Here is a 26,459-nt window from a genome sequence, read left to right as displayed (position 1 = left end):
GGGGTATCCCTGGGTGGCTCCGTGGTTTGACACCTACCTTTGGCCCAGGGCATGACCCTGGAGTCCCAGGATTGAGTCCCACATTGGGCTCCCTGCATGGAGCCTGCTTCTCCCTCTGCCTATGTTTCTGTCTTTGTCTCTCTCATGAATAAATAAATAAAATCTTAGAAAGGACCAACCTCAGGATAAGAAAAACAAAAAGCATATACTTCCATGAGAATATGCCAAAGTAATCTTTTCGTTTTATTCTCTTCCAACATTATACAACCAGCACAAATTTACACTGGGCACTTTGCCTTGGCAAAGATATTTGCTTTGAAAGGATCCTTTTAGCTTCTTTCTGTGAGCTCCTGAATTTAGGTCATGCCATAAATTATTACTCAGTGGTCCAGGCTTTACTAGTTATTTGGAGACCAAATGTAGCAGTTGGGTCCCTAGGACATGTCTGGGATGGTACATCAACTATGAAAGTTGTAGTATAACATCCTAAGACCCAGAGAGGCTCTGTTTGAGACTACTTGGAAATGAAAAGTCTTAGAGAATAAAGTAGGGTTTGGCCCTTGATCTCTATAATATAAGCAGAGAGTCAAGGCTATTATACCAATTTCAATCACAGCCATTCTAAAAAGAATATGCAATGCTTACCACCCCATACCAGTTCCTTGAACTGCAAGGAACAGAAAGTCTGTGTTTAATGAATAGTTGCAATTTTATAATTAATTACTATTAATATGTGCAATTTACTTAGTATTTATTATATGCTAAACACTGTGCAAGGCTTTACAACTACATAATTTCTAACTAACTCTATTCTGATGGTTAATTTTATGTGTCAACTTAACTGGGCCATGGGTGTCCTGATATTTGGTCAAACATTATTCTGGATATTACTGTGAAATGTCTGGATGAAATTAACATTTAAACTGATAGACTGACTAAAGTGGATTTCCATCCATAAAGTGTGGACCTCAGGTGAAGGCCTGAATAAAGCAAAAAGGTTGACTTTCCCTCGAGTTTAGATGGAATTCCTCATGCCTGACTGCCCTTTTAGGTAGGGCATCTTTTTTTTTTTTTTTTTTCTTACCTTCAGACTCAAACTGAAACATCAGTTCCTTTTTAGTCTCAAGACTACCAGGCTTCAGACTGGAACTATATCATCTACTCTCTTGGGTCTCCAGTGTGCCAACCGCAGATCTTTGGACTTGACAGCCTCCATAATTACATAAGCCAATTCCTTATAATAAATGTCTTTATATATGTGTCTATATACATATCCTATTGGTTCTGCTTCTCTGGACACCCTTGACTAGTACATTCACAAATCTCTAAACTCTCCCTAGTACTCTCACAAACCTCTAAATTTTTATTTAGAGATTAAATAACAAAAATTTTGTTTGTTATTGTTGTTAATTGCTATTGTTGTTGTTATGCTGATTTTTTCTTTAAAGAAATTTTTTGGTATTGTTTGTTTTCCACAATCAAAAATACTGTGAATCTTAAATTACTTGCCCAAGTGCACAGTTACAAAGAAACTTTGTTGAACTATACAAACATACGCAATTATTGCACAATATAATCTCAAAGGAAATTTTCTAGGACATTTCATTTGCATTAAATTCCTTAGTTTTTCATGTTATTACAGATTTTTAAAAATTACTGTGGACTCCATCTTAAATAAGGCTCTAATTTAGCTAATATTTTTTCAGAAACTCATCATTAAAATATAGGTTGGATTCTCATATTTCTTGCTGATTATGAAGTTTTTAGATTGCCTGTATGTCACATAAACATATTAATGAATAATATAAAATTAAATTGACATATTTTAATTCAGTGTGAGATATATATACATATACATATACATGTATTTTGTATTTTGAGAGTTGAAAAGAAGATGGAAATGAAATTCATGAATGCATTTGTATAACTATAGTTTAATTAATCTGCAAAGTCAAGTAGCAAAAGGACTTCTTGTCATGCACAAGAACATTTGTAAGACTAGAGAATAATGCCATGAGGGAATATCAACTCTGTGCCTGAAGGAAAGAAAAATGTTATGCTCATTTCCTAGGCATATAAATGTAAGTCAATATTGTGAATTTATTCATCTTTTTTCTATTCACATTCAGTATGAAAAAATTTTCTGAAATACAAATGTCATGTTTAAACATTTCATGTTTTCAGAGACACTGTCAAAGTGACACAGATAGATACCACAAAGTTGGTATCATTTTGTTTGCTTAGTAACCAGTGACAGAAAAGTTGGATCTGTGGTTAAGTTAAAAATAATAATAAAACAGCGCTCGCTTTCCATACTGTGAAATATGCATCTTAAATTAAAATTCCCCAAATCTCAATATAGCTACTGAATATAATTATTTCACTAATATGTTACTCTATTGTTACCAACATATCTCTGGATAACAAACATATCCAACACCTCTAAGAATCCCCTTGCTGTTCTTCCTTTGTGTGTGTGTGTCAGGACACCATATTGCTAACTATGGGAACTCCTGCAACTGAATAGCAAAACAAAACAAAACAAAACAAAAAAGAATCTGATTAAAAAGTGGGCAACAGATCAACATTTTTGAATAGACATTTCCCTAAGAAGAGCTACAAAGATGCAACAGGTACATGAGAAGGTGTTCAACATCTCTAACCAGAGAAATGTAAATCAAAACCACTATGAAGTAGATGCACTTATACAGTAGGAATTTGGAGCTCAATTAAGCTCATGGTTTTTCAACATTATGCACATGGCAAAGCACTGGGATCTAAGACTCAAGAGAGCAAAGGGAAAAGGTGAGGAAATGGTGTTTTTTGAGCTCATTAAAGCTGTAGCTGCAACTGCAACAGAGCCGTGGTGGTTGGTCTTCATTTGATATCCAAGTATAAGGAATAAACAATTTCTAGAATGAAAGTGCAACATGAGATTAATTTCCTTCTGTTTCAGCTATATCAACTCTATCAAAATAAATTAAGCTTGAATATTTATTCATCTTCATAATTGTTTTTGAGATTAACTATTTTATTTGTAATGCCCTTCTATGAGAATACTGAATCCATTTTAAAATTATAAACATATAGAGAGAATAAATCATTGAGACTTGATACTCAGAGCCTCCTTTGAGTAATAACTTGCAATTTCAATTTTACACAGTAAATCTTTATAATCTTGAAGTAGTGTTCTTTACTTACTCTAACAAAATGCAAAATCATTCATTCATTTGCTCAGATTAAGTCACATAATGCACACAGGCTAAAGAAAAAAAAAAGAGAGAGAGAGAGGTCTCAATTAAAAATGTAAATGTATCTTCCTTTCCTACCACTCAGATTAGACTATCATCTGTGGCCTATCATTGCTTACATAATAGTCATAGAGGTTGCTGTTTTCTTACCTGATTTCTAGGTCTTACAAATGTATTGCATGTGACAATTTTACTTATAAATAAATGGAAATAGCACAGCAACAAAATCACTGAAAAAAAATGTCAAGATCACAAACAAATATCTTTTATTTCTATTTTAGCATATAAGAAAACATTGTAAAACTCATAGTTGGAAAGCTTTTCTATGGATAGTCTTTTAAGAGAAAAAAAGGAGAGAAAATATGTCCAAACTACTTTGCAGAAAATTAGATGGTAAGCACATGCCTCTGTCAAGTTAATGAGCTGTCATCCTAAGGGACAGCCTTAGGAGATCATTCAACAGAAAAATTTAGGGGTACTAGCAATATCTATTGAAAGATATTAACAGAAGAGTTTATATAAGCCTTAGTTATCACTCTTTTAATAAGAGTTTTTATCAAACTGTGAGTAGAAAAACCAGTTTGTCTTTATCTTTTCCCAAAAGTACACTGTTACGTGACATCTGGCATTATTCTACTCCAAGTTCAGCTATTGTTCTTTCTATTGCTTATATTGTTGGTTAATATACAATCATCTTAATGAATTAATTAAATAGGGAGAAAAAGTGAATATTTTTAAATATCTCCCCAAGACCAAAGTGAGTATTACTCCAAAGTTGTTAATCACCCAAATAGGACAAGTGTTGTTGAGCATAAATGAAAAAAACAAATCTTTATCCTACTATGTTGATCTGCCAAAATGAGACAAGTTCCAACAGATATTCTGAGACTGAGCAAAAAAAATCTGAATAAATTACTTAATTTAAGTATCTGTATGGTATATCCAACAATGGAACTACACGTATTGAACTATGTTTGATATTTTGTATTTAAATTGTTGTGCCCAAGATTGCGAATCAGAGAAACCACCAAGGAGCCGACACTGATGCAAACATATGAGGGTTTAGTTACAAGCTCGAGCTTGGGTCCAAGTATACCCGACACAGCAGAGCAGGGACTTGGACCCCGAGGTGGGGGTCAGTTTAGTTTTATGGGTTGGTCTAGGGGACCTCCAGAAGGGGTGGAGGAATTTCTCAAGTTCTGTTTACATTCTGATATGGGGCTTTCAAGGGCATTGAGCTCTGTTCTCATTCTGATATGGGGCTTCCTGCCCCTGGTTTGGGCTCTGTTCTCATTTTAATATGGGGCTTTCTAGTACTTAAGCTGTAAGCTGTCCTCCCCCCCCCCCCCCCCCCCGCGTGCCCCCTCCTCCCCCAACTGAAGTAATGTAGATTTCAGCTCTTATTCACAGGGGCCTGGGATGGCTGTACTTGTGCTAACGCTGAACTTAAAGTGGAATGGCCTTAATTTTCTCCAGCCTCCACAAAATTACCATTGTTACTACAATAGTAACAATGAGTGGAGTTCATGGACTCTCCTCAAATTGTAATAGTCAAGGTAAAAATGCATTATGTGTAACTCAGTAGTTAGGAGCATAGCTTATGCCTTCAGCTTTTCTGCAAAATTACTGCTTATGTTTGTTTAAGTAATATACAAATGGATCAATCTAAATTTTGGTATACTTATTAGTAATATCAGACTAATATTAACTGCCACCCGGAGATTTTTATAATAAAAAATTACATAAAGCTTTTAATTATCATGAATGTAAATAGAATTCCAAAGTCTGTTGTCTTAGCACATTGTCCTAAGGGTTTGCATGATCCATCAGCCTTATTTTGAAATATTTTTACCTGTTTCAAAATATTAACTTGCCAAGCACACTGAGAAGCCTCCTTCAGTCTTTAAATAGATCAGAAAAAATTGCAAATAAGTTATGTAAATGTATAGATCAGTTATGAATTATAAAATAAAGTCTAAGATTTAGGTTTCTATGTTGTCAGGAAGACTGAAGAGACATGGAAACTAATTATTTTTTACTCAGTTCTTTTTCTCAGCCTTGTTCTTTGTATATTTTTAGCCTTTGTTTTCTAATTTCTGTTTTATAGTAGCTTTGAAAATAATCACCAAGATTTTATGTGACATTTTCTCCTGCTCTCTTTTTAAAGACAAAAGCAAGAGGTCACAATGAAAGTTTTACAAAACATAAAGTAATTATCTGTTGTCATATGGAGAGAGACTGATTATCATTAACCTCAAGGATTCATTTGCTAGAGGAAAGAAAACTGGTAATATTGTATTTTTCACATGGGGGAATAGAAAGCATCATAATGAATTCTAGAATCAGAAAGGTCTACCTTAGGGGGGCTCCTGGCTGGCTCAGTAGACTCCGGATCTTGGGGTTGTGAGTTTGAGCCTCACGTTGGGGGTAGAGATTGCTTAAAAGAAGAAGAAGAAGAAAGAAGATGAAGAAGAAGAAAAAAAAGAAGAAGAAGAAGAAGAAGAAGAAGAAGAAGAAGAAGAAGAAGAAGAAGAAGAAATAAAAAGAAAAGGAAGCCCTGCCTTAGAATCTGTGTGCTACAAGTGGCTAAATGTGTGAGTTTGGAGTGGTTAGTTAATATCTCTGTGCCTCAATTTCTTTTCCCATGAAACAAACAAGTATAAACATTTCACTTATAGTGCATTTTCAATGATTAAGTGAAGGGATGCTAGTAAAATGCTTATGATGTGGGGAAACAAAGAAGGAAATGTAGAAAAAATTAAATTTCCTTATAACCTGCAGCCCATTGAGAAATATTTGAGGCAAGCAGTCCTCCAGGAAGTCCCAACTGTCTTAATGTTAATGCCTTGCTAGAGGGAAAAAGAAGCTTAGCTTAATAATAGCCAGGCTTCCTGGATCCTTTGAGTCTTCTTTAGCACATGAAAATCCTTTAGGAAATCTTCCCTGTCCTTACCACCCCAAATCAGTTTCTCCTCACAATCTTAGGACAGCTCTTTCTGCCCATTGGTCTGGTCTCTGTGCTTTAATAAAAACACCTTTTTTGCACCGATAACGTCTCATGAATTCTTTCTTGGCCGTCTGCTCTGAGCCCTAACATTTCCATATCACTTAGAACATTCACTAAACTTTTAAGTAAAGTTAAGTAATTGTGACATGTTAGCTAGATACAGTTAATCACTTTGCCTCGTCTCCAGCTCTTAATATAATCATTCAGATTCTGTTTAGATTATTTAAACCCAATTATAACTATCAGGAAGTTGAATTCTTCTCGCTGTAGGATAGTTGATTGGTTCAGGCAGCAAAAAAGGGTGTATTTTCCATAAATCAGAACTCTTGTTTTCAAATTAAGCAATTTTTAGAGATGTCACCCAGGAAGGTGACACCTGAATTGTGACCATGCATGGGGAGGTGGTATCAGGGAGATACTGTCAATATTTACGACATTAAAAGAAAAGATGATAAGACAAAGGTCCTCGGTGACCAGCACCTGTAGCAACTTCACTGAGAGCAAAGGAGACAGCAAGATCACTGAGAGCAAAGGAGACAGCAAGACAGCAAAGGAGATTGCCAGTGAAAAGGCAACGCATATGTTAAAGAAATCTATAAATACAGAAAGATATTAAAAACAAATGTAAGAAATAAGAGTGTAACTACAGACCCCTTCCTTCACTTTCAAGCATACAGTACCCATTATCTCATAGTAAAAGTGAAAACAAAATAACTTTCTTCTTTTTCATTAATCTCTTTATGTCTTTCCTCAAAAGGAGAAATAAAAACATCAGTCAAGGAAAAGGACACTAATTGCCTCAATATAAAGTGGTTAGGAAAATAAGACATGTATAAAGAAATTAACAAATGTGTTTTTCAATATAATATTAACTCTCTTAATCTCATCGTATTTCTTCCTTACATTTGCTTTACTATTTGTGTATCTGTCTCATTTTGCAATCAATTTTCATCTTTCCTTTTTCTTGTTCTCCCTTTTTTTCTTTCTTACTTTTTTTTGTTTTCTTTTCTTCTTTCTTTCCTTCTTTTTTCTTTCTTCCTTCCTTCCTTGGTTCTGTCATTTCTTAGTAATGGAAAAGCCTGCATATAATTAACAAGCTAAAATACTTGCTAATTAAAAAAAATTATCAAAGAAATATAGGTGCACTGCTCGACTAAATCACAATAATGACTGTCTTGAAATTTTTTTGTCAGTGATTTAATCTCCGTTTTTACTGTAGTCATCTGACACAGCTCAATCTAGTTAAATAAACCCCCTTACTAAATTTGTTAATGAAAGCCAACTTAACTGGGTGAATAGAACTTCTTTCTTGTAGGGATCTAATTATTACTCTACCATTAACTAGTTTGGCTACTTTTGACAAGTTAACTTTATCTTTCTAAATCAGTCATCCTTATTAGAGATAATAAATGTCTGAAAGGTTAGTGAAAGCTTGAAGACAATGGTGCATGTGATGTGTCTTACACATACTGGTTATTCACTAAAATATAATAGTTATCAATAGCATCAAAGCCTGAACATAATTTCACAATTTTTCTTTTCTAACATATAGCTGTTCATATGACATTGACTAATAGTAATACTTTTAGCCTTGTCCCTCATTTAATGCCTTCTCAAGTCTCAATTACTTTTAACCATTTTTACAAATTAAATTTGTAATTCAAATCTTGCCAACTGTTGGATAACAAGATAATAAGATAATGCTGACTTAGCTGTTGTTGATGGTGGTGGTGGAGTATTTGTGTGTGTGTGTGTGTGTGTGTGTGTGTATGTGTGTGTTTTAGGGTATGATAGGCTTTAAGATTTGGGCAGCAGCACACATAATGGTTAAGAGTCAGATGGCCCTCCAGGCTCGGATTATATCTGTGTGGCTTTGGCCAAATTAGATGACCACATCTGCAAAAGAGGAAAATAAAATTATTTCAGAGGGTTAAATGGAGAGTAAATAAAATAATATTTGTAAATATTGTGTACTTTCTTTAACGAAGTAAAGACTTAACAAATGTTTGTCATTGCTATTCACCCTTCTAAGTTTCAATAGTTATATAGCACTCTAATTAAAATGATTGATTTTTGTTAGTGGCTCTCACAAATTCTTCTGTCAATAACAATTATAATGATAATTGCTAACCTTTCTGTAGCCAACAACAAGCATAACAAATCTAAATTTAAAATGTAAAGGGATGCCTGGGTGGTTCAGTGGTTGAGGTTCTGCCTTTGGCTCAGGTCCTGATCCTGGGGTCCTGGGATCAAGTCCCTCATTTGGCTCCCTGAAGGGAGCCTGCTTCTCCCTCTGCCTCCCTTTGCCTATCTCTGCCTCTGTGTGTGTGTGTCTCTCATTAATAAATAAAATATTTTTAAAAACTTTAAAAATAAAATAAGATGTAAAATGAGTAAGTAATGCAGTTTCTCTAAACACTAAATTTTTTTGAGACACGTAGCAACGAGAGTAATTTTTGTTCTGGCAGGATGCTGAATAGTTTAAATTCTTGATTATTAAGGAAATGGTTGCAAGAAGTTAATATAATTATCCTGGGCCCTGAGGTTAAGATCAATCATATTTCAAGGCAAGTTCCTCACTATCTTTGATCCTACCCTGGTTAGGGCAGTTAAGAAATGTGTACAATTTTAGAAGACAAGTTTCTTGTCAGCATATTTCTTTTCGGGGGCTCTGCAATTCAAATGGAATCCAAATTAAGAGAATTACCACCTATACTGAAATATTGAATACTTTTGCAGTTTCCAAAGTAGAGCGTGTTATCAGATGATATTTTATATAGAATTCATGATAAATTACTTAGCTTCCAATATAAATACTGACTTTGAAGTGATAGCTGGGAGCTTTTGCCAAAGATCAGTGGAACCCAGGACACTATAAAGTACAGAGTACTTGCTATACAATATCTCATGTAGGGCAGCCCCGGTGGCTCAGCGGTTTAGCCACCTTCAGCCTAGGGTGTGATCTGGAGACCGGGGATCGAGTCCCACATCAGGCTCCCTGTATGGAGCCTGCTGCTCCCTCTGCCTGTGTCTTTGCCTCTCTCTCCGTCTCTCATGAATAAATAAATAAAATCTTAAAAAAAAAAAAAACAAAAAACAATATCTCATGTAAATCAATGATGCAATAAATAGATTTTGTAAAAGGCAATCTTAGGTATATGTGTTGTTCAAAGTCAATTAAAGGTAAGATCAGAGGCTGACTGACACTAATAAGCATATAAAATTAAATATCCTTAATATGTAGTGTTTTTCATTCAAAGAAACATAGAAAATCTATGTGAGGGTAAATTCAGAATCATATATTTACATTTAATTGGCTGGGAGTGGAAGATGTAAGCCGGTGGTGGCTGTTACTCAAAAAGAACCTCCATAGTTTTATTTCAAAATGGACACTGAGATTTTAATTAATATTACCACTCACACTAAAGAGGCACATGATTCATACATCTGATATTAGTGGAATCCTTTTATAAAAATGGACTATGACTTGGTCAAATATTGGCTTATATTAATCATGTATACCTAAGAACCTCATAAAAAGGAAACGGTTCACACAACTGGAATCAAATCAAGAAATTCATGAAGTTAGAACTATCTAACTATAAAACATTGTTAATAGGCTTCCAAAGTTATTCTTCAAGGAACTGATAAATTATGAATGAAGCCAATGTTATTCATTTGGATGCAGTTATTGAACAATTTCATTTAAAAACACAATGTTCTTTTGCTAAAAGGGAAAAAACTCTTGAACATTAAAAATGTAGGTTCACATCTCAGTATTATATAACAAAAATGATATAAAATTAAAACCAAGAGACCGTTCTGCCAAAAATGTATGATCTGACCTTGCCTCTTTCGTATTAATGCACTACAATTTCCACAATATAGATTTAACATATTGCATTTAATCACACCTAAGTTCCCTTCCTACTTTAGCATTTTGCATTTCAAAACTAATATACATGTAAAAAATGGTATACATGTTATTAGAAATCACAAGTCTAATAATAATATAGCTTACAAAATTTAGCAGGGTATACATTGTAAAGTATGACATTCTTTTTGACCAAATGTTTGTTAGTCAGGCTCCTCTAAGCCATTTTCTCAAGTAGGCTTCCACCTTTGAACTTCTAAGTCAGTCTTTGCATTTTCAAGAATATTGTTAAGCTGGTTTAGAAAGAACCCTTCCACCTTTGATATCTGAAAGGTGGTGATATTTGAAAATCCTGGCCTTACTTCAGCAAGAAACTTGTTAGGTCTATTTAGCCAGAATTCTCCATTTCCCCAGATGCTTCCTCTTAGCAATTTTCCATCTACTGACCTCTCACCCCACTTTTGGCTGTGAATCTCCACTTGTTCTTGCTGTATTCTGAGTTGAACCCAATCCCTTCCTGCTACTGCAAAATCCCATTCCAGTGGATCCTTCTTGAATAAAGTCTTTTTTACCACCGTTAAGAGTATGAGAATATTTTTTTTTCTTCAGCAAGTATTGGACTCCTACTCATAGCTTTTATCCCAATGTCAAGCAGATGTTGTTTTATTTTTTTTTTTTGAGATTTTATTTATTTATTCATGAGATACACACACAGAGAAAGAGAGAGAGAGAGAGGCAGAGAGAGCAGCAGGCTCCATGCAGGGAGCCCGACGTGGGACTCGATCCTGGGTCTCCAGGATCACACCCTGGGCTGTAGGCTGCGCTAAACTGCTGAGCCACCAGGGCTGCCCCAGATGTTGTTTTAGATATCTGTGTAGTCACTTAAATGACCTGAGTCATACTTTCCTACCACTGACATTTTAAATATAGTAGTTATGTTTAGATACAAATTATAAGATTGCACTTAATTAATCATAAGGTCAATCCCATTGGAATCAGAGAGACCTGCCATTTTCTAGAGTTTCCAGAAGGTCTGATGACAAGGTTTTATTACTTTTTAAGTCTTTGAAGAAAGAGCTTTGTTAAAAACAAAAGAAAGCAACAGCACACGCATGCAAAAAACAAAAACAAAAAAACAGTTCATTTATTAATATTCTGGCAGATTTTTGTTTTCCTTTCCTAAGACTAATTTCAGTTTCTCTCTTCAAAGATTTGTGAACAAAATCACTTTATACATGCTTTCGTAATTAAATCTTTGTATGATCTCCTGTTAATGACCTATATTGGTGAGGAGGAGGAGTCAACCTGTTACAATAAACATCTCATGTGAAGGGGAAGTGAATGGTTACACTAAACTGCTTTACGAACAGACTGAAAACTCTCCCAAGATACAAAAGGGATGATATTTAAGTTGTCAACGTTGAGGTTTCAACCTTACTGAGTAGTGTGGAGGCCGAGAAAATTAAGGCCATTCCACCTTAAGCTCAGCATTAGCACAAGTACAGCCATCCCAGGCCCATATGAATAAGAGCTGAACTTGACCTTACTTCAGTTACAGGAAAAAAACAGCTTAAAGCCCTTGAAAGCCCCATATTAGAATGAGAACAGAGCTTAAGAAATTCCTCCACCCCTTCTGGAAATCCCCTAGACCAGGCCATAAAACTCAGCTGGAACCCACCTCGGGGGCTAAGTCCCTGCTCTGTTGTGTCCGGTATGCTTGGACCCAAGCTCAAGCTTGCTAATAAACCCTCCTGTACTTGCATCGGTGTGGGCTCCTTGGTGGTTTCTCGGATTCGCAATCTTGAACACAACAAGTAGTGCTTACAAACTGGAGTTATTGCTTACAGTAGAAACTCGTAGTTCAATTTCAGAGACTATTATATCAATGCTAGCAGGGTTTGGTATTTTCCCCTTACATTCAGAGAGGGTCTATGTTGAACCTGTTGGGCTGGCGAGCCTGGGACCTCAAAACGGCCAACCCCAGGCCAGCAACCTCCCAATAAGGCCGCCTTGCCGCCCTACCCTAACTTAGCACACAGAGACCCGTAAACCTTGCCCTAAGTGGAATGCCGCCCTACCCCTATTTTCCCACCAACACCACCTTGCTGCCCTACCTTAGCACACAAAGACCTGGTAACTCTTGCCCTAATTGGAATGCTGCCCTGTCCCCACCTTCCTGCCAAACACTCTTTAGACACCCCCCCCCACCCCGTGGTTTGCCTGGCACGACTTCCCCGCTCTCTCCCTCCCCTGTGGGCCACGGAACCTCACCCGAGAGCACGTCCCATTAAAAGCCTTTTTAGACCAACTTTTGCCTGGCCTCTCTATTCCATTTCACTACCAATGGATTAAACCTGGCAGAACCAACACTTCCTAATGCTGCATATTTTACAGAATTTCTTCAAGAAAGTAGAAAGAAAAAATCTCCAGATTCTATCATTGTCTTAGGTTTCTTACAGGTGCAAAATCTACACTAAGGTCTTACAAAGATTTAGTGTATTTGAAGATGCAGGAGCAGAGGAAAAGGCAATCAGAGTGTGTATTACGGAGATTACTACACGGGGCAACTCAGTTCTGCCAGGATCTCCTGATATGCGTCCAGATGCTTGTCATTGTTCTCTACATAAAGGATATGAATTGGAAGTATTTTATCACCCCCACTCCATGAGTCTACAACTCCTTCCCAAACTTTGCAGGCTTCCCCCATGGTATGAAATCCTCATGCTTCCGAGCTGCATCTAGGTGCAGCCTGACTAACTCTGAGGGAGAAATTCACAGGCAGAAAGTCCCAAGGGGGCAAAGTAAGAATAATTGAAGTGATATATTGCCAATTCAAACTCAGTCAAATTTCATGTGAAATGACCCTCCGTGGTCTCAACTGAAATCAGAAGTGCGATCAAAAGGATGAATGGGAGCAATGGATATGTCAGATTCAAGTAAGAAGTGGAGGAACAGTAAGCATGTGAACACTGTACAGCCGAAGAAAGGTGTAGGCTGGAAGGTTGGAATCTGGACTAAAAACATAATGTCAAATTTAGCCAGTCAAAATTTTTAAAAATATTTTTACATTTCTTCTAAATTTGTCCATTTTATGTAAAATTTCAAGTTTTCTGTGGTAATGTTATTCAATATACCTTCATCTTACCTTTTCATATCTGAAGACTCTACAGTGATATCATTATTTTAATACCTACTATCATATGTATTAATTAAAATGACCTAGTTGTATTTGTGCCTTCTTGTTTCATATCAGTCAGCCTCTGTAGAATAAATGTTGACTTTGCTGATCTCAATTATATATCGGCTTTTTATCTTCTTATTTCTTCTTCTTTGCACATATTGTTCTTTTTCTATCTTCTGAAGATGAATGCTTCGGTCATTGATTTTCATAATTTACCTTTTATAATAAATGTTTTTGTAGTTATACATCATCCTTTATAATCTTAACAATGCTCTAAAGTTTGCTATGTACTAGTTACTGCCTTTAAGTTAGGTAAATCATAATGTCCATTGTGATTTTGTCTTTACACTACAAGCTATATAGAAGTAAACTTATTAATTTTAAATATGGTATTTGTTAATTATCTTCATATTGTTCATATATAGTCTTAACCTTATTAAGTTAGGTGGCAGTCAGATGACCTACATTTTGTGACTATAGCCTTTTGAAGTGTGTTCAAGTTTGCTTTATGGCCCAGCATGCATTTGCAATTTGGGGAACTGTCAATTTTGCTCATTTCTGATTCACTTTCAAGTTTTCCATTTCCTTACTTAGCACTTTTTCAAATTTTCTATCATTTTCTAAAAGTTTTCATCAAATCTCTCACTACATTTTTGTACTTGCCTTTTCTGCTCATAAACATGGTTTTTGTGGATTATATCTGATTATGTTATGTATATTCACACTTAGAAATTTTCCACCATCTTGGGTAACTAAACATTTTATCCTAATAAGATGATTCATTGTACTACTAGTAACGATTTTGGCTTTAAAGACTAACTTGCCTGGTATTATCATGGCTGCACCAACTTTTATTTGGTTACAGCTGGCATGACATCTTCGTCCATCTTTCTCTCTTTTAAACTTGCTGAATACTTTTGGTTTTGAACAACATAGAGAGTTACTTATTTTTCTAAATGTCAGCTTTAGTAAGTTTATATGAAATTTCTGATATATTTCTGTTTAAACCTATCATCTTACAATAACTTTTCTGTTTTCCCCAGTCTGTTCATTTTTCCTCTTATTCTAATTGATTTTTAAAAAATAGTTTGTCGGGCACTTGGGTGGCTCAGTGGTTGAGCATTTGCCTTCAGCTCAGGTCTGGATCCTGGGGTCCTGGGATCGAGTTCCACACAAGGGAGCTTCTCCCTCTGCCTATGTCTCTGCCTCTCTCTGTGTGTCTCTCATGAATAAAATAAAATCTTTAAAAAAATAGTTTGTCTTTTTTGTCACTATTTGCTTGGCTTTTAAACAGAGCTTACTATATATTTAGTGATTAACATAGAGTTTTCAACATACAAACTTGATTTACCATGATACCAAATTACATTACTGTTCACTTTTTGGACAGTATAAGGTCCTCAGTACAAGTTACTCTTGACTCATTCACAGACATTTAACAAATAGATACTAACAAAGCACCACAAACTGAGTAGCCTAAATATCAACAATTTATCATTTCACAGTCTGAGGTCAAGGTGTTGGCAAGGTTTTGCTCCTTCTGAGGGCTGTGAGGGAGAATGTATTCTTGCCTCTCTCCTAGCTTCCGGGGCTTTGCCGGCCATCTTTCCTGCACCTTGGCTTCTGCTGCATCACTTTAGTCTTTGCCTTCATCTTCACCCAGTATTCGGTTTCTATTGGATTAGGGGGCCCTCCAGTATAACCTCATCTTAACTAATTTGCATCTGCAACAACTCTATTTCCAAATATGGTCACGTTTTGAGGCAGTGGGGTTTAGGGCTTCAGTTTACAGATCTGGGGGGAACACAATTCAATTTTATGTGTGAATGTATACCAAAACACTGTACCATTAATATTGTGGAGGCCGAGAAAATCAAGGCCATTCCACCTCAAGTTGAGCGTTAGCACAAGTACAGCCATCCCAGGCCCCTGTGAACAAGAGCTGACATTTACCTTACTTCAGTTACAGGAAGAAAACAGCTTACAGTTTAACATCCTAGAAAGCCCCATATTAGAATAAGAACAGAGCCCAAGCCAAGGGCAGGAAGCCCCTATTAGAATAAGAACAGAGCTCAATGCCCTTGAACGCCCCATATCAAAATGTAAACAGAACTTGAGAAATTCCTCCACCCCTTCTGGAGGTCCCCTAGACCAGCCCTTAAGACTAAGCTGACCCCCACCTCGGGGTCCAAGTCCCTGCTCCGCAGTGTCTGGCATACTTGGACCCAAGCTCGAGCTGGTAAATAAACCGTCGAGTGTTTGCATCGATGTCGGCTCCTTGGTGGTTTCTCGGATTCGCAATCTTGGGCACAACAGTGGTTAGTTCATTGTTGCTGGGGCAGAGAGGGAAGTTCCTTACTTATAGGCAGAAAATAAAATTCCTACCTGAAAAGTGTCCTCCCTTGTAAAAGAATTATCTTTCTTCTTCCTGCCAGTTAAGTAGGCTGCAAGGAATGGTATGTCTGTGAGAACCTCCTTCAGCGCTTCTAACCCCATTTTAAATGAGGTTTCCTTTATTTTCACAGGTACTTTGTCAGATATGTGACTTGCAAAAGTTTTTTTTCCTAGTCTGTATCTTGTCTTTTTAACATCTTGAGTGAAACTTTCATAGAGTAAAAGTTTTTAAGTCTGATTTTTACATATTTTTACTTTTATGGATTGCGTTTTGGAGTTGAGTCTAACTCAGCATGCATACCTTGCCCTCCTTGGGTCCTGAACATTTTCCATTTTTTTTTTTCTCTAACTGTCTTGTAGTATTTTTTGTGTGTATATTATTTGTAGTATTGTATTTTAAATAAATTATAGTATATTATTTATGGGATTGTATTTCTTTTAAGATTTCATTTATTTATTCATGAGAGACACACACAGACAGAGGCAGAGACACAGGCAGAGGGAGAAGCAGGCTCCATGCAGGAAGCCTGACATGGGACTCGATCCGGGGTCTCCAGGATCACGCCCTGGGCTGAAGGCAGCGCTAACCTGCTGAGCCACCGGGGCTGTCCAGGTATTGTATTTTGTATAGTATTGTGTTATGTGTTAATTTTTGTACAGAGTGTGACATTTAGATCAAGATTTTGGAGAAGGGAACAGAGGCCTATGGGAGTCCTACTGCTGCAACACAACTTGTTGCAGTCTATCCTTCCACCATTAAACTGGTTTTGCTCCTTTTCAAGTTCATTTGGAGGTATTTGTGTGGATTTATTTCTGGTTTCCATTTTCTGTTCCATGGATCAGTGTGTTTATATTGCCAATGGCAACCCACAACTAGTTACGTAGTAAAACTTAATTCTAGCTATAGTGATCCATCTACCTTCTTTCTCTTTTTAAAAATTGTTTTATCTATTACATTTCCTTTTAAAAAAAATTTTTTTTTTAAATTTATTACATTTCCTTTGCTTTTCCACATAAAATTTAAACTAATCATGCCTATCTCCATAATGAATCTGTCAGGGATTTTGATAGTTTTAAGCTTACATATTTACATTTAAAAAAGAAAGAAGAAAAACAAAAAAGAAAGAAAGAAAGAAAGGAAAGAAAGAAAGAAAGAAAAGAAAGAAAGAAAGAAAGAAAGAAAGAAAGAAAGAAAGAAAGAAAGAAAAGAAAGAAAGAAAAGAAAGAAAGAAAGAAAGAAAGAAAGAAAGAAAGAAAGAAAGAAAGAAAGAAAGAAAGAAAAGAAAGAAAGAAGGCGAGCGGGCGGAAGGCGCCCTCCCCGCCGCTGGGCCCGGGGTCCTTCCCGCCCTCCGCGGCCGCCCGCCGCTTTGCTTCCCCAGCCTGTGCGCCCTGGTCTAGCCGAGCGGGGCTCCCGCCGGGGCTGCGCAGGGAGCGCGGGGCGGGAAGGGCGGCCGACGGCGCCGGGACTCGCAGGGACCCAGGAGTCCGGCGCCGGGAGGGCCGCGTGCCGGGGTCGAGGAGGGAGCCAGGGGGTGCGGCCCGGGGGTGCGGCCCGGGGCGCCCGGGAGCAGAGACCTCCCCGTCGAGCGGGGGCGATGTTCCCCTCGCCCGTGGGCTCCTGGGGCCGCCGGGACCAGGGCCCCGCAGTGGGCACCCCCTGGCGGTTCCAGCGAAACTCTGTGCCCCGCTCCCCGCCTCGCAGTGCCGGCGTCCCCGCGAGGGTCGCCCTGCTCCGCGACACCCCGGAAGCCGCGTCGGGGGGCCCAGCTCTCCCCGCCGTGCCCGCATGCCCTTGCCACACCTCGGGCGTCCTCTCTGGACCTGGGGCCTGGGGAGCTGGCGCCGCGGGGCCGCGTGCTGCTGGGCCCTCGCGCCCCCCCGCCCCGCCCCGTGCACCCGGCCTGGATGCACCTCGCGGGGCCCGCCGGGCGCTCCAACGACCCGGACTCCCCGGCCGGTCAGGATGCCGGGGCCGCGGCGAGGAGGAAGGGGGCGGAGGCGCTTTCCCGCACCTGGGCCCTCGCCCCGGCGAACCTCCCGGCCGCTGCCCGGCGCCCCGGCGCCCTCGGGGATCTCGGAGCAGCTCCGCCTCCGCTCCGCCTCCGCCAGCCTCGGGTCTCGACTCCCAGCCCCGGCCCCGCCGCCACAGCCCCCATCAGGAGCCCGGCTCCCCGCCTCCGCCGCCACCTGCGGGCCTCGGCCCCGAGCCCCCCGCGCCGGCCCGACGGCCGCAGTCGATGGAAACGCCCCGCAGGCCGCCCCGGAGCCCCGGCCGCGCCCGGAGATCTGCGCCAGGAACCTGCCGCTCGTCTGATCCGCGGGTCGAAGCTTCGGTGTTACGCGAACGGCTTCGCCCTCGACGCTCCGAGTTTGCTCCCGAGCGGCCGCCCGCGGAAGGGCCCGCCCGGGGAACCGCCAAGAAACGCCAACGGCCCCCCCCTCGCAGCGCACAGCCCCGCCGCCCCGCACCGACGCTCGCCACCTCCAGCACCGTCAGCCTCCTCGACCCCTTCCCCTGCCCCCGGCCCTGGTGGCGGGGAGGACGGAGACTGAGGGCCGGCATCCTCGCTTCGCCCGCAGGGAGACGCTAAGCCCCCGCCTGCCCACCCGCTGTGCAGGGGGCAGATAGGGGGTCCTGCTGTCCCTGAGCCCCCAGGCCTCAAATTCTGGGGGATCCACCTGGAGGAACTTTGAGCCCGAGACCTCTTCTGCCAACGGGGAAAATTGGGGGCCACGGCCAAGCTTTGGGCCCCAGGATAGGGCCTCGTTTCTCACATTTTGCCTGTCCCTTTACGTTTTATGGGCTGCGGCCAGAGGGACCTCAAGTGACAGTGATCTTTAAGCACCTAAGTGTTTGGGGTGACACCCCCTCCCCCTCATCCTTTGGAGACGAACCAAGGGCTGCAGTCACGAGAAGGCTTAACGGAAAAAGGCATAGATTCCAATCCCTCCCCTCTTCCATCCCGGATCTCTGGGGGCAGGGCCTTCACCCCAGGGGGAGTAAAGGAGGCTACCGCTCAAAGACAAGGAAAGAAAAGAGGGAGAGAGACCTTGGTGATGGACAAACTGGTCGTTTCTGTGGGCGAGCCTGGGGTGGAGGGGGCCGTCGTGGGGGTGGGGAGGTGATTGGCAGCTCCCTGGGGGCATCGCCCACCCCCACCATCCAGGCCTTTAACCGTCCCCCCCGCCCCCTTCCCCTGCACTCCGAGCCCCGCCAGAGCCTTCATGGGGGAGCGGACAGCCTGAGCTAGGGGCAGCTCACTCCCTCCCTCTTTTCCCGAGCCCTCTCCCTTGACCAAGGCAGGTGACCCCTAACTGGCGATGTCTTCAGTCTCAGCCACCAGCCTTTCCCCTTTTGTCCGCTTTTTGAAGTTTCTCCCCTTTAATTTTTCCTGTTTGCTTTCAGTTTAAAAGGTTCTATGGGTAAAAGAAGTTCTCCCCCTGGATCCATCAGCCCCCTCCCCCAGTTTGCTTCTCTGGTTTGTAGGGGATGGGCTGGGGGACCGCCTCCCCTCCAAAGGTGCAGACCTTGTGCCTGGGGAAAGGGCCAGGGACGGTCCCAGGGAAAGTAATAGAAGGTGGAAGAGTCAATAAAATCAGATCAAACAAGTTGCCTTTCGAGGTCCTCTCCACCGATTTATGCATGAGAGGGGGTGGAGGTAGAGGGCGGGCCTGGGTCCAGTCTTTGGACGCCCAAAACTCAGCCCCCTCAAAGGCTAGAGGTGAGGCCAGCTACTCCTTACAGAAGGGGTAAATTGAGGAGTTCTTGCCCTAACCTCCAGGGTCCCACGGGGCCTGAAGGAGCAGAGTTTGAGTTTGAATGGGAGCTGGGCTAGTTGCCTGCAGCTTCCTTCCCTAACTCCAGGCATTTCGGGAGTTGTCAGGGACCTGATGGATCCGATGGGGGCAGGGCTAGGGGATTAGTTTTGAGGTCAGAGGTGCTGTTTTCCAGGGGGGGAGGGGAGTGGTAGGCCTGGCCCCCGCTGGGCTGCTGCTGGGAGGACCCCCTAGAGTTTGAGAGTTTTTTTTTTTTTAAGCTCTTAAAAAAAGGTTTATCGTATATCATGAGAAATTGAGCAGTTGTATACTTTCACAAATGATTAATTTGGTGATTCATTGACATCCGTAAGCACGTCAGTTATTTCCATCATTGTAGTCTGTCTCTTGTCACAGGCTTGTTCTTGGTCAGCTTCTTCTAATGACACCACTGATGGTTCAACTTCTCTGCTACAGCAGATGTTAAGTATTTTTATCAACATTCCAGGGCGGGTGTCCCCTCGTTGTCTACAAGGTTCTTGTTGTGCTGTTTCCACAGTAGGTCCTTCTTATGACACCACTGATGGTTCAACTTCTCCACTATAGCAGATGTTAAGTATTTTTATCAACATTCCAGGGCGGGTGTCCCCTCGTTGTCTACAAGGTTCTTGTGCTGTTTCCACAGTAGGTCCTTCTTATGACACCACTGATGGTTCAACTTCTCCACTACAGCAGATGTTAAGTATTTTTATCAACATTCCAGGGTGGGTGTCCCCACGTTGTCTACACAGTTCTCGTTCTGGGGTTTCCACAGTAAGTCCTGATATCTCCTCTGATGGGTGAACTTTTCTGCTACTCCAGATGTTAAATTTTTTCACCCGCTCCATGGTAGGTATCCCCAGGTTGATTACACAGTTCTCCTTCTGGCATTTCCACAGTAGGTCCTTCTAATGACACCATTGATGGTTCAACTTCTCTGCTACAGCAGATGTTAAGTATTTTTATCAACATTCCAGGGCGGGTGTCCCCTCGTTGTCTACACGGTTCTGGTTCTGGTGTTTCCACAGTAGGTCCTTCTTATGACACCACTGATGGTTCAACTTCTCTGCTACAGCAGATGTTAAGTATTTTCATCAACATTCCAGGGCCAGTGTCCCCACGTTGTCTACACGGTTCTCGTTCTGGGGTTTCCACAGTAGGTCCTTCTGATATCTCCTCTGATGGGTGAACTTTTCTGCTACTCCAGATGTTAAATTTTTTCACCCGCTTTCCATGGTAGGTATCCCCAGGTTGATTACACAGTTCTCCTTCTGGCATTTCCACAGTGGTCCTTCTAATGACACCATTAATGGTTCAACTTCTCTGCTACAGCAGATGTTAAGTATTTTTATCAAAATTCCAGGGCCGGTGTCCCCACGTTGTCTACACGGTTCTCGTTCTGGGGTCTCCACAGTAGGTCCTTCAGACATCTCCTCTGATGGGTGAACTTTTCTGCTACTCCAGATGTTAAATTTTTTCACCCGCTTTCCATGGTAGGTGTCCCCAGGTTGATTACACGGTTCTCCTTCTGGTGTTTCCACAATAGGTCCTTCTAATGACACCATTGATGGTTCAACTTCTCCACTACAGCAGATGTTAAGTATTTTCTTTTTTTACCTTTACATATTTTGTTATATTTACATCTAAGTATTTCATTTTTAGAACAATTGTAAATGATACAACATTTTAGTTTTAATAATCACATGTTCACGACTCATAAGTAGAAATACAATAGATTTTTTTATGAGTTTATTTTGCCTCCTTTGACCATGTTAAACTCAGTTCTAAGGTTGTGATTATTTTTTTCTTTTTTTCTTAGATTTGTTGAGAGAAGAAATTCTTGTCTTGTGTCCAATCTCAAGGGCAAAAACACATTTATTTTATTTTATTTTTTGTGAACCTTGATGTATGGGTTTCAGTATGTGCCCATTATCAAAATCAGATTTCCCCCCCTCCAAGTTTACCGGGACTTTATACCATGAATGAGTGTTGAATTTTGTCAAATTATTTTTCTGAAGATAATTAGATGATCATGTAATTTTTCTTCTTTAGCTTGTTCATATGATGGATCACACTGACTGATGTTTGAATAATTAAACAGCAGAGTATCCCTAGAATAAGCTCCATTTAGTCATGGTCTATAATTATTTTTATATATTGCTGAGTTTTATTTGCTAGTTTTTTGTAAATTTTTTTTCATTTATATTCATGAAGAATATTGGTCTATAGTTTCCTTTATGTGTAATATCTCATATTTTGGTATCAGGGTCAGGATGGTCTCAAAAAAGATGAATTTCTTTTCTTTTGTACTTTCTGGGAGAGATTTTTTTTTTTGGTTATTTATTTAATTTATTTATTCATGAGAGACACAGAGAGAGAGAGAGCGCGTGCGGCAGAGACATAGGCAGAGGGAGAACCAGGCTCCATGCAGGGAGCCCGATGCGGAACTCGAACCTGGGATCCTGGGATCACGACCTGAGCCAAAGCAGATGCTCAACCACTGAGCCACCCAGGCGTCTGTGGAAGAGATTGTTTAGATTCAATATTTATTCTTTATAAATTTGGCAAATTCTTAAAAGATAATAGGCCTGGAGCTTTCTTTCTGGGAATTTTTTAATATGTAAGTTCAATTTCTTTAATGGTTATATGGCATTAAAGTTATTATTTCATATTAGGTGAGTCGTGGCAGACTATGCTTTTCAAGGTATTGATCTATTTTATCAAAAACTCAACTTCCTGTATATAATATTGTTCCTGGTCATCCCTTATTATCTTTTTGATGTCTACACGGTTTTTAGTGATATTCCATATTTCATTCCTGATATGGTAATTCGTGTCGTTTTTTTTTTCTTTGTCAATCTTTGAAATTTGTCAATTTTATTGATCTTTTCAAGAAAACCAGTTTTTTGTTTCATTGATTCTCTTTGTTGCTTTTCATTAGTCTTTTTCATTGGTTTCTGCACTTATGATTACCATCTTACTGCTTGCTTTGAGCTTACTTTGCTCTATAATTATCTTAAATAAACGCTTTACATATATTTAGAAACATCTTTGCGTTCCAATGTTCATTTCAACTTCAAATGAAAAATTTAAGAAAAGAAGAAAATTACATTGTATTTTCCCACATCCACATATTTGCTATTTCCACATTCTTTTTTTTTTTTTAATTTTTATTTATTTATGATAGTCACAGAGAGAGAGAGAGGCAGAGACACAGGCATAGGGAGAAGCAGGCTCCATGCACCGGGAGCCCGACGTGGGATTCGATCCCGGGTCTCCAGGATCGCGCCCTGGGCCAAAGGCAGGCGCCAAACCGCTGCACCACCCAGGGATCCCTATTTCCACATTCTTAATTCCTTTCTGATGTCCCAAGTTTCGTTCTTTTATTGTGAATTTTTTTTTTAGAGAACTGCCTTTAAGACGTTCATTTAGGGTAGATGTGCTGGCAACAAATTCTCTCAGTTTTCCATTATCTGTGTATGTCTATTTTTTCTCCCCGTCATTCCTAAATATTAATTTCAGTAGATTTAGAATTCGGGGATAGAATTTTTTTCATTCAGTAATTAAAAAATATTTTACTTCTTTCTGACATCAATGTTGGGGCTTTGGTGCATATTCCCCAAACTGCTTCTGCATCCAGAGCCTAGCAAAACAAGGACAGAGAAAGTAAAAAATGTAATGGAACTTTACCCATTCTTTTGGAAACACATTTCATTAAAGGAAGATGAAGTATCTTCTCCCTTAGAATTTTGGCTCCTTCAGGCTTCTATTGCTGTCAACTGTGGCTGCCATGATGGGTGAAGGACTAGGGCAAAGGAGAAGAGAGGAAAGAAAACGAAAGAGAAAACAATATATACCGTCTCTGATTATCAGGGGCTCCCTTTCATAGTCCTTGAGCCAGACCTAGAGGCTTTCATGTGGACTTCCTTTGTCTGATTGGGCTTATCTGGTGCATGTGTTCAAGACAGGATTTCTCAGAGGATAGAAAAGATGTGCTCTGTGTATTACATAAAGAAACATGCACAATAAATGAACAGTAAGAAATATGGAAATGATACCAATGTTAGGAATTTAGTTAACTTTGTGAATGAGAAAGAGGAAAAGAATAGCATGTGGACTTTTGTCTATGTCTGATTTTATTTCTAAAATGAGAAAAAAAATCAGCTGATGGTAATATAATGTATGTTTAGTTATAATAATGAATTGATAGTCATATGTAATATTTTCTGCTATTGTCTCTATGTTTAAAATGTGTCACAATTAAAAACTAAAATATTAAAAATATATGGAAAATATTTTAATTAGTACTACAGTTAGGAGCAGAATCATTTTGCAAACAATATACTGTTAACTGCAGTAACAAGTGTGCAGAGACATAAAAGCAATATGGACAAGAGATTAAAAGTAACTCTAATAGTTTTTTATGATATGTGTCATATTATGCAATGGTAGACTTTGGCATAAAAGACATGATTTGTAACACAAAAGTGGCAACAACGTAAATCTTCAAATACAACTGATAATATTTGGAGCACATACATTTGAGCTGAATTTAGCTAGCTGGTGCACTAGATAAGAGAAGCAACAAGAATTAATACATTTCCAACTTAAGTGCATGTGGGTTTATTAAAAGCAAGGATACAATTGCCATTAGCATTTCAACACATTTGAGTACAATGGATGAATTAGGAATTACTATTCTCAGAAGACTCAAAAAAGTCCAGTCACTTGGTAAATTGAAGGGATGATCTTAATTTTGTAAAGTGACAATGTTATTAAAAATTTCAATAAAATACATGTCAAGGGAAAAAAATTACAAAATACACTCTAGGATATTATTTACCAGTTATTTTCATTGGTTTAATTTTACCCTATGCTAACTTTACACATTCAAACTGAAAAAGAGATTTAATCATTCCCATTATCATGACATTTTTCAATCTTATTTTATTGAGGCATGCAACTTCTTAAGGGCTGACTTACCTGGCGTGCACTGAATCATCTAAATAAAGTATTGTCTGTTGTTCCTTTTAAAGAAGCAGAAAAGTAAGAAAAACAAAACCATTTACCATTTGGTCCTTTATTTATCTAAACTATGTTATCGTAAGTTCTCTACTATTATTCTCATTTTTCATAGCATTTATCTAATGGAGTCATTGATCATAACTAAATAGACAATAAAAGTGTGGAATAAATCAATAATAAATCATAAATACTTGGAAATTGTTAGTATTATTCTCATTTTAAACTAATTTATATAAACTGGTAATCATATATATTTATATATTCTTTAGTTTAAAATAATTGAGGCTTTTTCAAGATACATGAGATACCTTCTTCATTTCCCAAAAAGGGACATTTGGAAAGTGGGTTTATGCCCTGGATTTTTTTTTTTTTTCCTATTTTAGCTCTGAAAAATCTAGCAGAGATTAAAGGTTATCTGCATATTGAAAACCATGTAATTGAAGTAATAATATCTCTTGACTTTAAGAGAAGAATATAGCTACTAGAATAAAAGTGACAGTCAGAGCCTTGATAAGGTCTTATAACCCAACCTTTGAAATTTACTATAGGCAGGGAGTATGTGTTTTATTTCCCTCTAGTGGCTAAGCAAATGAATTAATATGCAGAAACAAGTCAGTTGTGAATTGTGCTTTGATGCACTTGCTTAAAAGCAATTTATAATATCCAAATGTCTCATGTAGAGTACATACAGAATTGTACTGTAAAATTTGCAAACAGGAAATGAATATGTGCTCATTATTAAATAAGCATGCTGAACCAGTAAATGAATCACTAGAAAATCTGCAATCAATACCAAATTATCTTTTCTATATTCTGAAAGTCAGTGTTCATGAGGCAGAAACAAGGAGATAAAGTGATGCTTTTCCTTTTTCAAACTAATACAGGAAAGTTATAGAACAAACATTAAGAAAAGAAAAATTCAAATGTCATTTTATTTGCTTTTGAGAGAACTGATTCATAGTAGAAAATTAATATTTACTTTGCTAACAATCATTTTTGGTATGGCCAACTCTAAAATTTGCATCACCTGAATAGATGGTCCCAGGCAGAAAAGTTATTTCTTAAAAAAAGCTATATTGTTTTTAAAAGACAGATCATATGTTAAATATTTAGATGAAGTATTTAATTTAATTCCCATCATTGTAAGTCATGTACTTTCACCATTTTACAGATGGTACCTGGAGAAGACTGATAAAAGTTTTCTAGGGTGACAAGAAATTGTAGGGCAAGGATTTAAACACAGATAGTCTGGCTCCAGAATTTATATTCTATTAAGAAGGCATCAAAGCATGTTATCTGGCAGAAGAATCTAGGACAGTTTTAAATATTTACCAGGCACAATGGATACTTGAAAAATCTAGAGTTATTTTTAGGATACAGTTCTGACAGTGTTACTGAATTAAAGTTTCACAGTATATTGTTTTATTCAACTGTATAATAACATAATGAGATACAAAAAAGAAAGAAGACAAATGTTTAGTGATTTTTATCATAAGGGAAACATTCAACATATATTTTCTCAGCACTTTTGTGATTCAGGGACAGACATAATTTGTAAAAAAAATATATTTTACGCTATTGCTGTATACTTTATTGTTTAAAGCATTTTGGAGAAACATGACACAAAATGCTGAAATTGAAGAGAAAATTGAGAGTCATTTTGGTGATAAAATCACCTTAAAATTTTTAATTAGTATAGAAAATCAGAACGGCTAAATATTCCAAATTTTTAAAAGTGAGCACAAAACAACTTGTCAAATCCACTGGTGAAAACATATACTGAATGGGTAAACTATGAATCAATTTAGTTTCATCATCTCCAGGACAAGATTTTCCATCACTTAAAGATATATTTAATTTCTTGGAAACTAATGATAAGAAATATTATTTTTTTTCCATAATAGTTTTAAAAATATAGTAATTTTCTGTGGT

General features: G+C 38.8%; 1 long non-coding RNA gene and 1 pseudogene across 5 annotated transcripts; one reads left to right on the top strand and one right to left on the bottom strand.

Moving 5' to 3' along the window:
• Window positions 1-1,875: 1,875 nt before the first annotated feature.
• LOC144320504 (uncharacterized) lies at window positions 1,876-18,884 on the bottom strand. Of its 5 annotated transcripts, none has more exons than XR_013386123.1 (5): window positions 18,758-18,884; window positions 7,249-8,154; window positions 6,691-6,779; window positions 5,104-5,152; window positions 1,876-2,912 (listed from the first exon to the last, which is right to left on the bottom strand). It is a non-coding gene; the product is annotated as an uncharacterized LOC144320504 (long non-coding RNA). The 5 variants fall into 5 exon arrangements; XR_013386122.1 differs by lacking the exon at window positions 18,758-18,884 and adding an exon at window positions 18,483-18,688; XR_013386124.1 differs by lacking the exon at window positions 18,758-18,884 and adding an exon at window positions 11,811-12,187.
• LOC144321293 (elongin BC and Polycomb repressive complex 2-associated protein pseudogene) lies at window positions 13,050-22,664 on the top strand (annotated as a pseudogene).
• The last annotated feature ends 3,795 nt before the right edge of the window (window positions 22,665-26,459 follow it).

Source organism: Canis aureus, chromosome 9, assembly GCF_053574225.1.
Source record: "Canis aureus isolate CA01 chromosome 9, VMU_Caureus_v.1.0, whole genome shotgun sequence".
In the NCBI taxonomy this organism is placed as follows: domain Eukaryota; kingdom Metazoa; phylum Chordata; class Mammalia; order Carnivora; family Canidae; genus Canis; species Canis aureus.
Note: the sequence above shows the minus strand (reverse complement) of the source record. Positions and strands in the feature narration are given on the sequence as shown.